This window comes from Anopheles funestus (assembly GCF_943734845.2).
Source record: "Anopheles funestus chromosome X unlocalized genomic scaffold, idAnoFuneDA-416_04 X_unloc_32, whole genome shotgun sequence".
Classification (NCBI taxonomy): domain Eukaryota; kingdom Metazoa; phylum Arthropoda; class Insecta; order Diptera; family Culicidae; genus Anopheles; species Anopheles funestus.
Window position 1 is genome coordinate 68,273 of NW_026045157.1, and position 15,537 is coordinate 83,809.

Genomic DNA, 15,537 nt, shown 5'->3' on the forward strand with positions numbered 1-15,537 from the left:
TTGTGTGTGTGCGCGTTTACGTGCGTGCGATTTATGCGGTTCACCCCTTTACTTTCAGCGCCCTGCGGTCCCAACAAAGGTCCCGAGCACGCCATTATGCACAGTGTGGAAGCGTGTTTCCCCCACGACACTAGACGGGCTGCTCGCCATAGTGTTCTATTGTGGCACGCTCCACCCTGAAGTTTGGTTTGTTGTATATCAAGGAATTGATAGGCACTCAAGAATGTGTGCATCGGCCGGGTTTAATCGTCCGACGCGCAATATGCGTTCAACTTATCGGTGTTCATGTGTCCTGCAGTTCACATTGTGACGCGCATTTAGCTGCGGTCTTCATCGATCCATGAGCCGAGTGATCCCCTGCCTAGGGTTTTATAGTAAGGTTCCCAATGTAACACAATCCCGGTGGTACGTCCAAAGACTAACTTTCTGACTAAGTTGTCTTTATTACCCAATAGTCCCAGGCCTTGTGACTTGTGGCTCATGTCTACGCCCATGGCCACCATTCGCTAAGATAGTTTTGAAGTCACTTTGAAGGCCCAGGAACAACTCTCTTAGCACATCGGTTAACCTGGCGCCGCAGTCAACTCATGTGCTTGGATCGGATCGAGCTATTGAGTATTGGGCCTGCATACTCGCTCATCCGTATCCTTTGCGTACCGCCCCATGGCCCTTGTATGTCTGCACCACAGTTCCTGTTCGTTCCGTGCCTATGGCCGGATACGTATTGCACATCGGTATACCTGTCGCTACTCAGGCAACTCGTGTGCGTGGATTGGATCGAGAACATGGTGTGTGCCCCATGTTATAATTGATAGTCCATATCCACTTTATAGGTTAAAGTCATAAGTTGTGATTGCACAACCATTCTTCATAAGAGTTTAATCACTCTTCAACTAACTTTCGTTCTGGTGTCTTGGTATCAAATCGCGTAAGACACAAGATTCTACTGGCCAAATAGAATCTAGCACATTGGTTAACCTGGCGCCGCAGTCAACTCATGTGCTTGGATCGGATCGAGCTATTGAGTATTGGGCCTGCATACTCGCTCATCCGTATCCTTTGCGTACCGCCCCATGGCCCCGTCCTTAGAGTTAATGACTAGTAGGCTTAACTCTTTGTATGTCTGCACCACAGTTCCCGTTCGTTCCGTGCCGTGGCCGGATACGTATTGCACATCGGTATACCTGTCGCTACTCAGGCAACTCGTGTGCGTGGATTGGATCGAGCTCATGGGGTGTGTAGAGATTCCATGTTATAATTGCAAGTCCATATCCACTTTATAGGTTAAAGTCATAAGTTGTGATTGCACAACCATACTTCATAAGAGTTTAATAACTCTTCAACTAACTTTCGTTCTGGTGTCTTGGTATCAAATCGCATAAGACACAAGATTCTACTGGCCAAATAGAATCTAGCACATTGGTTAACCTGGCGCCGCAGTCAACTCATGTGCTTGGATCGGATCGAGCTATTGAGTATTGGGCCTGCATACTCGCTCATCCGTATCCTTTGCGTACCGCCCCATGGCCCCGTCCTTAGAGTTAATGACTAATAGGCTTAACTCTTTGTATGTCTGCACCACAGTTCCCGTTCGTTCCGTGCCGTGGCCGGATACGTATTGCACAACAGTAGATACCATCACCTGACGTATCTAACACACCACTATTGTAACTCGTCGTCGAAGGACCTTTCAAGTGCCTGATGGCCAGGGGAGCTCTTACACGGCACGGAGACACAGTGATGCTCGCCCATCACAGTGTACAACGATCGAGTTTGCTTAAGTGTCTGGGTACCTACACACCAGACACAATGCAATGGCCACGGATCCACACAAGGCACATCACATGCAGAAAGCTTCACCAGATTATGACACATACCACACTCTTGTAACTCGTCGTCGAAGGGGCGTTCAAAGTGCCTTACGGCTAGGGGAGATCTAGCACGGCACGGAGACACAGTGATGGTTGCCCATCAAAGTGTACAACGATCGAGTTTGCTTTCCGCGCAAGCGTTCTAAGTGTCTGGGTACCTACACACCAGACACAATGCAATGGCCACGGATCCACACAAGGCACATCACATGCAGAAAGCTTCACCAGATTCTGACACATACCACACTCTTGTAACTCGTCGTCGAAGGGGCGTTCAAAGTGCCTTACGGCTAGGGGGGATCTAGCACGGCACGGAGACACAGTGATGGTCACCCATCAAAGTGTACAACGATCGAGTTTGCTTTCCGCGCAAGCGTTCTAAGTGTCTGGGTATCTAAGCACCAGACACAATGCAATGGCCACGGATCCACACAAGGCACATCACATGCAGAAAGCTTCACCAGATTCTGACACATACCACACACATGCAACTCGTCGTCGAAGGGGCGTTCAAGTGCCTTACGGCTAGGGGAGATCTAGCTCGGCACGGGGACACAGTGATGGTCACCCATCAAAGTGTACAACGAACGAGTTGGCTTTCAACAAATTCTGACACATAGCAAGCGAGCGACCGAGCTACACCGAAGGCAGCCCATGGTTGGTCACTCGCGGACGATCATCAGTAATGATCCTTCCGCAGGTTCACCTACGGAAACCTTGTTACGACTTTTACTTCCTCTAAATCATCAAGTTCGGTCAACTTCAGCCATGCCAGCTGCAGCTCACGAAGGAACCGCGGAAGGTAAGCCTCCAGAAACCTCACTAAATAATCCATCGGTAGTAGCGACGGGCGGTGTGTACAAAGGGCAGGGACGTAATCAGCACTAGCTAATGACTAGTGCTTACTAGAAATTCCAGGTTCATGGGGACCGTTGCAGTCCCCAATCCCGACTAGATGGGCATTTTAGTGATTTCCCGTTCCTCTCGGAATGGGGGCGCCTATTGGCGAGAACACGCTGCGACCCACATTGTAGCACGCGTGCAGCCCAGAACATCTAAGGGCATCACGGACCTGTTATCGCTCATTCTCAGCTTGCTAAACACAAGTTGTCCCGCTAAGCAGGGCAAACGTAGCCGACGACCGCCCGTGAAGGCGCCGCCCGGCTGTAACGTCAGGTGCGCCCGGAGGCGCACTGCTGACAGCGTTCTAGTTAGCATGTTTGAGTCACGTTCGTTATCGGAATTAACCAGACAAATCATTCCACGAACTAAGAACGGCCATGCACCACTACCCTTAAATTTGAGAAAGAGCTATCAATCTGTCTTACCTCGATAAGTTTGGACCTGGTAAATTTTCCCGTGTTGAGTCAAATTAAGCCGCAAGCTCCACTTCTTGTGGTGCCCTTCCGTCAATTCCTTTAAGTTTCAACTTTGCAACCATACTTCCCCCGGAACCCGATTTTGGTTTCCCGGAAGCGACTGAGAGCACCGAATAGGGGTAGCGTCTCCCAATTGCTAATTGGCATCGTTTACGGTTAGAACTAGGGCGGTATCTAATCGCCTTCGATCCTCTAACTTTCGTTCTTGATTAAAGAAAGCATCCATGGCAAACGCTTTCGCTTCAGTTGGTCCTACGACGGTCTACGAATTTCACCTCTCGCGCCGTAATACCAATGCCCCCAACTACTTCTGTTAATCATTACCTCTAGGTTTCTGACAAACCAACGAAATCGTATAAACCGAGGTCATATTCCATTATTCCATGCAAGATTATTCTCGGCCAACGCCAACCCCACGGGGGGGCCGGACGCTTTGTCTTAGCCTGCTTTGAGCACTCTAATTTGTTCAAGGTAAATGTGAGTATCTTGAGCACCATGAGGAGCCCGTGCCGGAGTTAACCGGTAGCACGGTACTCGTTCACAGAGTAACGCCCAAGTACACCATTGTGAGTCGCAGCCGTGAGCGCGCGCACGAACGGCCCCGGCGTGTAACCGGGCGCCCGTGGCGGTCACGTGTCTGGACGGGCAATCAACTTCGAACGTTTTAACCGCAACAACTTTAATATACGCTAGTGGAGCTGGAATTACCGCGGCTGCTGGCACCAGACTTGCCCTCCACTTGATCCTTGTTGAAGGATTTATACTCAACTCATTCCAATTATGGACCATCGTTAGAGAGGTCCATATTGTTATTTCTCGTCACTACCTCCCCGTACTGGGATTGGGTAATTTACGCGCCTGCTGCCTTCCTTGGATGTGGTAGCCATTTCTCAGGCTCCCTCTCCGGAATCGAACCCTGATTCCCCGTTACCCGTCGCAACCATGGTAGTCCTCTACACTACCATCAATAGTTGATAGGGCAGACATTTGAAAGATCTGTCGTCAGTCGACAAGCGACCATACGATCTGCGTCCTTATCCAGACTTCAACTCAAGCCGCCCGGAGGCGATTGGTTTAACTAATAAGTGCACCAGTTCAGCTACCCGCGAGGGCAACAGTCCCGGCATGTTGCATGTATTAGCTCTGGATTTTCCACAGTTATCCAAGTAACTAGTGGTAGGATGATCTTGTGAATTATAGCTGTTATACTGAGCCTTATGCGGTTTAACATTCATTTATGTTTGTACTTAGACATGCATGGCTTAACCTTTGAGACAAGCGTATATTACTGGTAGGATCAACCAGAATTCGTTCCACTACAGACACACACTCGCTTAGTGGGAAATAAATTTCCACACAACTCTCTCTCTCTAGAACCATATGGAATGGCTCTTTGGTGTTGGGTAAGGCACCAATTTGTTGGGGTGTAACGGTCACCACCAACTTTAAGTTTGTTAGGGCACAACGGAAACCACTAACTAAACTTTAGGAAACTAAATTTCCTCACACATTATCTCTCACCATATTAGCACTAGGTGCTATCCACGATTGTACAACGTTTCAACTCTTGAATCGACCGTAGGGCCGCGGAATTGCTTCCGGGCCCCTATTCTCGCTATTAATTGTTCATCTCTTTCAATACATCGAGTTCGTTCCATTGGGTAGTTCGCATGGCGAACGTTTTGATGCAGCCCCCTGGGGGACCACGGCACTTTACACCGGGTATGGTGTATGCGCAACCTACAGATAACAATAAACCCCTTATGCGTGTGTAAACCGATGTTGGGCTGCTCAACATCTTTCATGGTTACATCACTTGCACCAGAACCCACGGTGCCGATTTGGTAATATGTTGTACATTTACTCTCAAGATGTACGCTTCGGCCCCTTATTCAGGGGCTCAAGCTATTACCAGCAAGAACAATCCTCATCCAGACTTGAACTCGAAACACCCGGAGGCGAACGGTTTAACTAATAAGTGCACCAGTCTTGAATCCATGCGTCGGTGGAAACAATGCCGGCGTGTTGCATGTATTAGCTCTGAACTTAGCGAGTGATTGCCTTGCAGCTGTCATACTGAGCGTAGAGCGTGATTATCGCTCACTTGAACCATGTTGAATGGCTCTTTGGTGTAGGGTAAGGCACCAATTTGTTGGGGCGCAACGGTCACCACCAACTTAAGACTTGCTTATAGGCATTTCAACGTTTTCAACTCTTAAATCGACCGTGTTTCATTATCATCTCTTCTTCTTATTAAATGCATCGAGTTCGTTCCATTGGGTAGTTCGCGTGGCGAACGGTTTGATGCAGCCCCCCGGGGGGGACCACGGCACTTTACACCGGGCATGGTGTATGCGCAACCTACAGATCACCAATATATTTGTGATCGATAATGCACACTTCTTACACGACTGACCAGTCGACAGCGCTGCCTTCCTATTATGCGTGTGTAAACCGATGTTGGGCTGCTCAACATCTTTCACGGTTACATAACTTGCACCCGAACCCATGGTGCCGATTTGGTAATATGTTGTACATGGTCTCAAGATGTACGCTTCGACCCCTTATTCAGGGGCTCAAGCTATTACCAGCAAGATCAATCCTCATCCAGACTTGAACTCGAAACACCCGGAGGCGAACGGTTTAACTAATAAGTGCACCAGTCTTGAATCCATGCGTCGGTGGAAACAATGCCGGCATGTTGCATGTATTAGCTCTGAACATAGCGAGTGATTGCCTTGTAGCTGTCGAACTGAGCGTAGAATGTGATTATCGCTCACTTGAAAGGGTCAAGCCCTTTCGAGTCGTCCGGTTTTTACGCCAGACGACTCGGTCCACCATCTTTCGGGATACAAGTTGACTAAGTGGTACCACTACACTTATCAACTTTCGATTTGGTAATCCTCATCCAGCTTCCTTTCTGGAGGTCCCGAGGATTACCAATTGGGCTGTCATACTGAGCTCATATATTGGAGATCGATAATGCACACTTCTTACACGACTGACCAGTCGACAGCGCTGCCTTCCTATTATGCGTGTGTAAACCGATGTTGGGCTGCTCAACATCTTTCACGGTTACATCACTTGCACCAGAACCCATGGTGCCGATTTGGTAATATGTTGTACATGGTCTCAAGATGTACGCTTCGGCCCCTTATTCAGGGGCTCAAGCTATTACCAGCAAGAACAATCCTCATCCAGACTTGAACTCGAAACACCCGGAGGCGAACGGTTTAACTAATAAGTGCACCAGTCTTGAATCCATGCGTCGGTGGAAACAATGCCGGCGTGTTGCATGTATTAGCTCTGAACTTAGCGAGTGATTGCCTTGCAGCTGTCATACTGAGCGTAGAGCGTGATTATCGCTCACTTGAACCATGTTGAATGGCTCTTTGGTGTAGGGTAAGGCACCAATTTGTTGGGGCACAACGAAACCACCAACTTAAGACTTGCTTATAGGCATTTCAACGTTTTCAACTCTTAAATCGACCGTGTTTCATTATCATCTCTTCTTCTTATTAAATGCATCGAGTTCGTTCCATTGGGTAGTTCGCGTGGCGAACGGTTTGATGCAGCCCCCCGGGGGGGACCACGGCACTTTACACCGGGCATGGTGTATGCGCAACCTACAGATCACCAATATATTTGTGATCGATAATGCACACTTCTTACACGACTGACCAGTCGACAGCGCTGCCTTCCTATTATGCGTGTGTAAACCGATGTTGGGCTGCTCAACATCTTTCACGGTTACATCACTTGCACCCGAACCCATGGTGCCGATTTGGTAATATGTTGTACATGGTCTCAAGATGTACGCTTCGACCCCTTATTCAGGGGCTCAAGCTATTACCAGCAAGATCAATCCTCATCCAGACTTGAACTCGAAACACCCGGAGGCGAACGGTTTAACTAATAAGTGCACCAGTCTTGAATCCATGCGTCGGTGGAAACAATGCCGGCATGTTGCATGTATTAGCTCTGAACATAGCGAGTGATTGCCTTGTAGCTGTCGAACTGAGCGTAGAATGTGATTATCGCTCACTTGAAAGGGTCAAGCCCTTTCGAGTCGTCCGGTTTTTACGCCAGACGACTCGGTCCACCATCTTTCGGGATACAAGTTGACTAAGTGGTACCACTACACTTATCAACTTTCGATTTGGTAATCCTCATCCAGCTTCCTTTCTGGAGGTCCCGAGGATTACCAATTGGGCTGTCATACTGAGCTCATATATTGGAGATCGATAATGCACACTTCTTACACGACTGACCAGTCGACAGCGCTGCCTTCCTATTATGCGTGTGTAAACCGATGTTGGGCTGCTCAACATCTTTCACGGTTACATCACTTGCACCAGAACCCATGGTGCCGATTTGGTAATATGTTGTACATGGTCTCAAGATGTACGCTTCGGCCCCTTATTCAGGGGCTCAAGCTATTACCAGCAAGAACAATCCTCATCCAGACTTGAACTCGAAACACCCGGAGGCGAACGGTTTAACTAATAAGTGCACCAGTCTTGAATCCATGCGTCGGTGGAAACAATGCCGGCGTGTTGCATGTATTAGCTCTGAACATAGCGAGTGATTGCCTTGTAGCTGTCGAACTGAGCGTAGAATGTGATTATCGCTCACTTGAAAGGGTCAAGCCCTTTCGAGTCGTCCGGTTTTTACGCCAGACGACTCGGTCCACCATCTTTCGGGATACAAGTTGACTAAGTGGTACCACTACACTTATCAACTTTCGATTTGGTAATCCTCATCCAGCTTCCTTTCTGGAGGTCCCGAGGATTACCAATTGGGCTGTCATACTGAGCTCATATATTGGAGATCGATAATGCACACTTCTTACACGACTGACCAGTCGACAGCGCTGCCTTCCTATTATGCGTGTGTAAACCGATGTTGGGCTGCTCAACATCTTTCACGGTTACATCACTTGCACCAGAACCCATGGTGCCGATTTGGTAATATGTTGTACATGGTCTCAAGATGTACGCTTCGGCCCCTTATTCAGGGGCTCAAGCTATTACCAGCAAGAACAATCCTCATCCAGACTTGAACTCGAAACACCCGGAGGCGAACGGTTTAACTAATAAGTGCACCAGTCTTGAATCCATGCGTCGGTGGAAACAATGCCGGCGTGTTGCATGTATTAGCTCTGAACTTAGCGAGTGATTGCCTTGCAGCTGTCATACTGAGCGTAGAGCGTGATTATCGCTCACTTGAACCATGTTGAATGGCTCTTTGGTGTAGGGTAAGGCACCAATTTGTTGGGGCACAACGAAACCACCAACTTAAGACTTGCTTATAGGCATTTCAACGTTTTCAACTCTTAAATCGACCGTGTTTCATTATCATCTCTTCTTCTTATTAAATGCATCGAGTTCGTTCCATTGGGTAGTTCGCGTGGCGAACGGTTTGATGCAGCCCCCCGGGGGGGACCACGGCACTTTACACCGGGCATGGTGTATGCGCAACCTACAGATCACCAATATATTTGTGATCGATAATGCACACTTCTTACACGACTGACCAGTCGACAGCGCTGCCTTCCTATTATGCGTGTGTAAACCGATGTTGGGCTGCTCAACATCTTTCACGGTTACATCACTTGCACCCGAACCCATGGTGCCGATTTGGTAATATGTTGTACATGGTCTCAAGATGTACGCTTCGACCCCTTATTCAGGGGCTCAAGCTATTACCAGCAAGATCAATCCTCATCCAGACTTGAACTCGAAACACCCGGAGGCGAACGGTTTAACTAATAAGTGCACCAGTCTTGAATCCATGCGTCGGTGGAAACAATGCCGGCATGTTGCATGTATTAGCTCTGAACATAGCGAGTGATTGCCTTGTAGCTGTCGAACTGAGCGTAGAATGTGATTATCGCTCACTTGAAAGGGTCAAGCCCTTTCGAGTCGTCCGGTTTTTACGCCAGACGACTCGGTTCACCATCTTTCGGGAAGGGACCGTCTCGGTCGCAAGCTGCTCCGGTCCCCAAACAACCTGCGACAAATGATAGGAAATGCCGACATCAATACGTGTTCAGTTTGGTTTATCGCTCATAGGTCTTTTTGACCATCGATCCCTGATTATAACTCTCAATTAAACAGTCAGGAGAGTAAGGCATGCCCATCGATATCTCATCGACAGGCGATACCGCAAGAACGGCCAACGACACATCAGGTGATCGATTATTGCTACGACTTTTGCTTAATCGTTTCCACTCCTTGGAGAAAGAAACCCCCGGGGACCGTCTCGGTCGCAAGCTGCTCCGGTCCCTAAACAACCTGCGACAAATGATAGGAAATGCCGACATCAATACGTGTTCAGTTTGGTTTATCGCTCATTGGTCTGTTTGACCATCGATCCCTGATTAAACTCTCAGTAATCCAGTCGGGAGAGTAAGGCATGCCCATCGATATCTCATCGACAGGCGATACCGCTTGAACGGCCAACGACACATCAGAGGATCGTATCTTGCTACAACTTTTGCTTAATCGTTTCTTCTCCTTGGAGAAAGAAACCCCCGGGGACCGTCTCGGCCGCAAGCTGCTCCGGTCCCTAAACAACCTGCGGCATCAAATGATAGGAAAAGCCGACATCAATACGTGTTCAGTTTGGTTTATCGCTCATTGGTCTGTTTGACCATCGATCCCTGATTAATACTCTCAATTAGAAGGTCGGTAGAGTAAGGCATGCCCATCGATATCTCATCGACAGGCGATACCGCATGAACGGCCAACGACACATCAGAGGATCGTATCTTGCTACAACTCTTGCTTAATAGTTTCCACTCCTTGGAGAAAGAAACCCCCGGGGACCGTCTCGGCCGCAAGTTGCTCCGGTCCCTAAACAACCTGCGGCATCAAATGATAGGAAAAGCCGACATCAATACGTGTTCAGTTTGGTTTATCGCTCATAGGTCTGTTTGACCATCGATCCTAGAATTCAACTTTCGAGTAAGGCATGCCCGTCGATATCTCATCGATAGGCGATACCGGTAGAACGGCCAACGACACACATCTAGGATCGCATTTACTCTTCCTTGGATGGATAACCAATACCCTAGGACCGTTTCATCGCGAGCTGCTCCGGTCCTCAAACAACTCGCGAACCACCGATAGGATGATATTAGGAATGGCCGACTTTCATCCTTTAACTCTCAGTTCTGCTTACCAAAACATAGGTACTTGGACCTTTAAGACCACTATATGTTCCCCGATCGGGGGCAATCGGAACGTCTATCCATCATCAACATCGTTTCACTCATTCCGAACCACCAAATTGGACAGACAGTACCATATTCACCAACCGATTGCTTCAACTTCGCAAACTGTATGGTAAGTTCTACTAATTTCACATCTTACCATCGACTAATAGTGCATAAATCCACTTGGAAATCACTTTTCCTTGGTCCTCGGACCTTCTACGACAACGTCCAACAAATATCCGAAGTCGTTTCCCAACTTAGACCAAGCATTTCGTATCTTTACTTCTAATCGATTTTTTCTCTCATAATTGACGATCAAAATCTAAAAACCACATTTTGAGCCAGAAGCAGTCGTCCGATCGTCCTGGGGGTAGTCTCAATCGATTTAGAAGGGCCCAATTCATAAAGATACGTACTCAGTCAAATTCATGCTTCTGGCTCACCTACCCCCTATATAGAAAACGAAAGCGTACAGGCGTGGAAAACGTGCCATTTTTCTCCATCACGGACTTTTTTTTTCTCGTTGCACCGACTCTAGTAAAAAAGTGAAATTTTTTACTAGTTACCAACTTTTGCAAATTATCATCGGATATCACTTTTCATGGTCTATAGTAAGTTCTTATCACGTTTTAGTAGTTTTTGAAAAAAAAATTTTTTTGAACTTTTCAAAATTTTTCAAAACAAAGTTTTTGTAGGCGGTTTTGTGTATGGAGGGTTACTAGTCTCGGGGTCACTGTTTGACCAAAAAACCACTATATATCATTCGAAAGGTAATTTCAAGGGCTACAAAAAATTGTTCTACGGCACCCCCCTCCGACGTCTAGTATTCGAGTTATTGGCCAAAAACCATCACTTGAGCGATTTTTCGTTCAGGGTACCCGACTCTAGTAAAAAAGTGAAATTTTTCTCGATTGACCAAGTGTTGCAAATGACCATCGGATTTCACTTTTTATGGTCTATAGTGAGTTCTGATCACGATTTGGTACTTTTTGAAAAAATTTTTTTGACGCACTTTTCAAAATTTTGCAAAACCAAAACTTTTTAGGCGGTTTTGTGTATGGAGGGTTACTAGTCTCGGGGTCACTGTTTGACCAAAAAACCACTATATATCATTCGAAAGGTAATTTCAAGGGCTACAAAAAATTGTTCTACGGCACCCCCCTCCGACGTCTAGTATTCGAGTTATTGGCCAAAAACCGCAACTATAGCGGTTTTTCGTACAGGGTACCCGACTCTAGTAAAATGATGCGATTTTTACTAGTCTAGGAACTTTTTGGTCAAAAAATCAAGTATATGTCATTCGATAGATAATTTCAAGGGCTACCAAAAATTGTTCCACGACACCCCCCTCCGACGTCTAGTATTAGAGTTATTAGCCAAAAACCGCAACTATAGCGGTTTTTCGTCCAGGGTACCCGACTCTAGTAAAATGATGCGATTTTTACTAGTCTAGGGAACTTTTTGGCCAAAAATCAAGTATATGTCATTCGATAGATAATTTCAAGGGCTACCAAAAATTGTTCCACGACACCCCCCTGCGACGTCTAGTATTCGAGTTATTAGCCAAAAACCGCAATTATAGCGGTTTTTGGTCCAGGGTACCCGACTCTAGTAAAATGATGCGATTTTTACTAGTCTAGGGAACTTTTTGGCCAAAAATCAAGTATATGTCATTCGATAGATAATTTCAAGGGCTACCAAAAATTGTTCCACGACACCCCCCTGCGACGTCTAGTATTCGAGTTATTAGCCAAAAACCGCAATTATAGCGGTTTTTCGTCCAGGGTACCCGACTCTAGTAAAATGATGCGATTTTTACTAGTCTAGGGAACTTTTTGGCCAAAAATCAAGTATATGTCATTCGATAGATAATTTCAAGGGCTACCAAAAATTGTTCCATGACACCCCCCTGCGACGTCTAGTATTCGAGTTATGGGCCAAAAACCATTCATACTTGAGCATTTTGCTCATTTTGCCTGTACGGGTACCGGGGACTAGTAAAATCAGGCCAATTTTACTAGAGTAGGGGTCCTTTTTGGTCAAAAAAACAACTTTTGCTCGTTCGATAGGGAATCGATAGGGCAACAAAAAATCGTTCTACGACCCCCCCTTCCGATGTCTAGTATTCGAGTTATGGGCCAAAAACAGTTTATAGCTAATTTTTCACTCGATTTTTCACCAAGTATCGCACATTACTCCGGTTCTATACATTGGATCGTCAATCTTTAAGATTTTATGGGTAGTTCCAACTGTTTGCTACATTTCATCCATACATCACCAACCGATTCAATGTCTGTGCTAGAAGTTATTAGAGGAATAAAAAAATTTACCCTTGGCTTTGGACCGTACAATTTTACCCATTTTTGGCCCATATTTGCCCCATAGCTCCGCCGGTATCCAAGATATGGCCACACTTTCTTCTGGCCATGGGTAGATGGCACTTGTGGCTAGATTTCTTCCATGCACCACTAATCGCTACCATGTCTGTGGCCGGAGCTATTCACGAAAGCGCCTTGCGCACTTGGTCGGATTTTTGGTCCACCTGGCACCATTTTTGGCCCATATTTGTCCCATAGCTCCGCCGGTATCCAAGATAGCGCCACACTTTCTTCTGGCCATGGGTAGATGGCACTTGTGGCTAGATTTCTTCCATGCACCACTAATCGCTACCATGTCTGTGGCCGGAGCTATTCACGAAAGCGCCTCGCGCACTTGGTCGGATTTTTGGTCCACCTGGCACCATTGTTGGCCCGTATTTGCCCCATAGCTCCGCCGGTATCCAAGATATGGCCACACTTTCTTCTGGCCATGGGTAGATGGCACTTGTGGCTAGATTTCTTCCATGCACTACTAATCGCTACCATGTCTCTGGCCGGAGCTATTCACGAAAGCGCCTCGCGCACTTGGTCGGATTTTTGGTCCAACTTGCACCATTTTTGGCCCATATTTGCCCCATAGCTCCGCCGGTATCCAAGATATGGCCACACTTTCTTCTGGCCATGGGTAGATGGCACTTGTGGCTAGATTTCTTCCATGCACCACTAATCGCTACCATGTCTGTGGCCGGAGCTATTCGACGAACAACCATCGCATTCACCTTCTCGTTGCACTTCTTCGGGAATTTGGTGCAACCAAGTTTTCACTATAACTTGGTCATTTTCCGTCCATCGGACATGCGGTTTTGGGTGTCGATACTTGACACCGCACGCTACAATATGTTCCTCCACGACCATGTGGTCCGATGCTTCCAACAGGAGCTATTCGAGGATTACCGATTTTTCACCATTAAAAATGCTCAATTTTGCACCAACTTTTGCCTATAACTCAGGCTGTATCGATCGGATCTTCAATCTTGAAAAAGTTTTGGATAGGTGGCATCAAATGCTACATTTCGTTCTTCCACGTCAACTTTGTCCGATGTCTAGCAAAAAAGTTATTCGCGAACCAAGTCCAGAACCCATGCAATGGCTGCCCTCATTGCATACATCACGGCGGTTAACTCTCGTTACTCTATACCGTGGACTTGGTACTTTTTCAGGCATTCGTTGCTACTTCTTGGTTCATGATATTCGTTTACGGTCTTCACTAGGGCATTCGTTGCTACTTCTTGGTTCATGATATTCGTTTACGGTCTTCACTAGGGCATTTGGTGCTTCTTATCGGTTCATGATATTCGTTTACGGTCTTCACTAGGGCATTTGGTGCTCCTTATCGGTTCATGATATTCGTTTACGGTCTTCACTAGGGCATTTGGTGCTTCTTATCGGTTCATGATATTCGTTTACGGTCTTCACTAGGGCATTTGGTGCTCCTTATCGGTTCATGATATTCGTTTACGGTCTTCACTAGGGCATTTGGTGCTCCTTCTCGGTTCATGATATTCGTTTACGGTCTTCACTAGGGCATTTGGTGCTCCTTATCGGTTCATGATATTCGTTTACGGTCTTCACTAGGGCATTTGGTGCTCCTTATCGGTTCATGATATTCGTTTACGGTCTTCACTAGGGCATTTGGTAATGGGCTTCCCATCTTTCTACCGATCGATCCATACTCACTTGCGTGCACCTAGCCTAGGAAGGTTTCCTTGGGCTTCCCATCTTTCTACTGATCGATCCATACTCACTTGCGTGCACCTAGCCTAGGAAGGTTTCCTTGGGCTTCCCATCTTTCTACTGATCGATCCATACTCACTTGCGTGCACCTAGCCTAGGAAGGTTTCCTTGGGCTTCCCATCTTTCTACTGATCGATCCATACTCACTTGCGTGCACCTAGCCTAGGAAGGTTTCCTATGGCTTCCCATCTTTCTACTGATCGATCCATACTCACTTGCGTGCACCTAGCCTAGGAAGGTTTCCTATGGCTTCCCATCTTTCTACTGATCGATCCATACTCACTTGCGTGCACCTAGCCTAGGAAGGTTTCCTATGGCTTCCCATCTTTCTACTGATCGATCCATACTCACTTGCGTGCACCTAGCCTAGGAAGGTTTCCTTGGGCTTCCCATCTTTCTACTGATCGATCCATACTCACTTGCGTGCACCTAGCCTAGGAAGGTTTCCTTGGGCTTCCCACTTTCTACTGATCGATCCATACTCACTTGCGTGCACCTAGCCTAGGAAGGTTTCCTTGGGCTTCCCATCTTTCTACTGATCGATCCATACTCACTTGCGTGCACCTAGCCTAGGAAGGTTTCCTATGGCTTCCCATCTTTCTACTGATCGATCCATACTCACTTGCGTGCACCTAGCCTAGGAAGGTTTCCTATGGCTTCCCATCTTTCTACTGATCGATCCATACTCACTTGCGTGCACCTAGCCTAGGAAGGTTTCCTATGGCTTCCCATCTTTCTACTGATCGATCCATACTCACTTGCGTGCACCTAGCCTAGGAAGGTTTCCTTGGGCTTCCCATCTTTCTACTGATCGATCCATACTCACTTGCGTGCACCTAGCCTAGGAAGGTTTCCTTGGGCTTCCCACTTTCTACTGATCGATCCATACTCACTTGCGTGCACCTAGCCTAGGAAGGTTTCCCTTTGGTACCGACTTCCATCTACGCACTCGATAT

At 47.1% G+C, this 15,537-nt stretch overlaps 1 non-coding gene across 1 annotated transcript; it reads right to left on the reverse strand.

Annotated features, from left to right (window-relative positions):
• Positions 1-211: 211 nt before the first annotated feature.
• On the reverse strand, positions 212-369 carry LOC125773403 (5.8S ribosomal RNA). The gene has a single exon (XR_007420080.1). It is a non-coding gene; the product is annotated as a 5.8S ribosomal RNA (ribosomal RNA).
• Between the last annotated feature and the right edge of the window lie 15,168 nt (positions 370-15,537).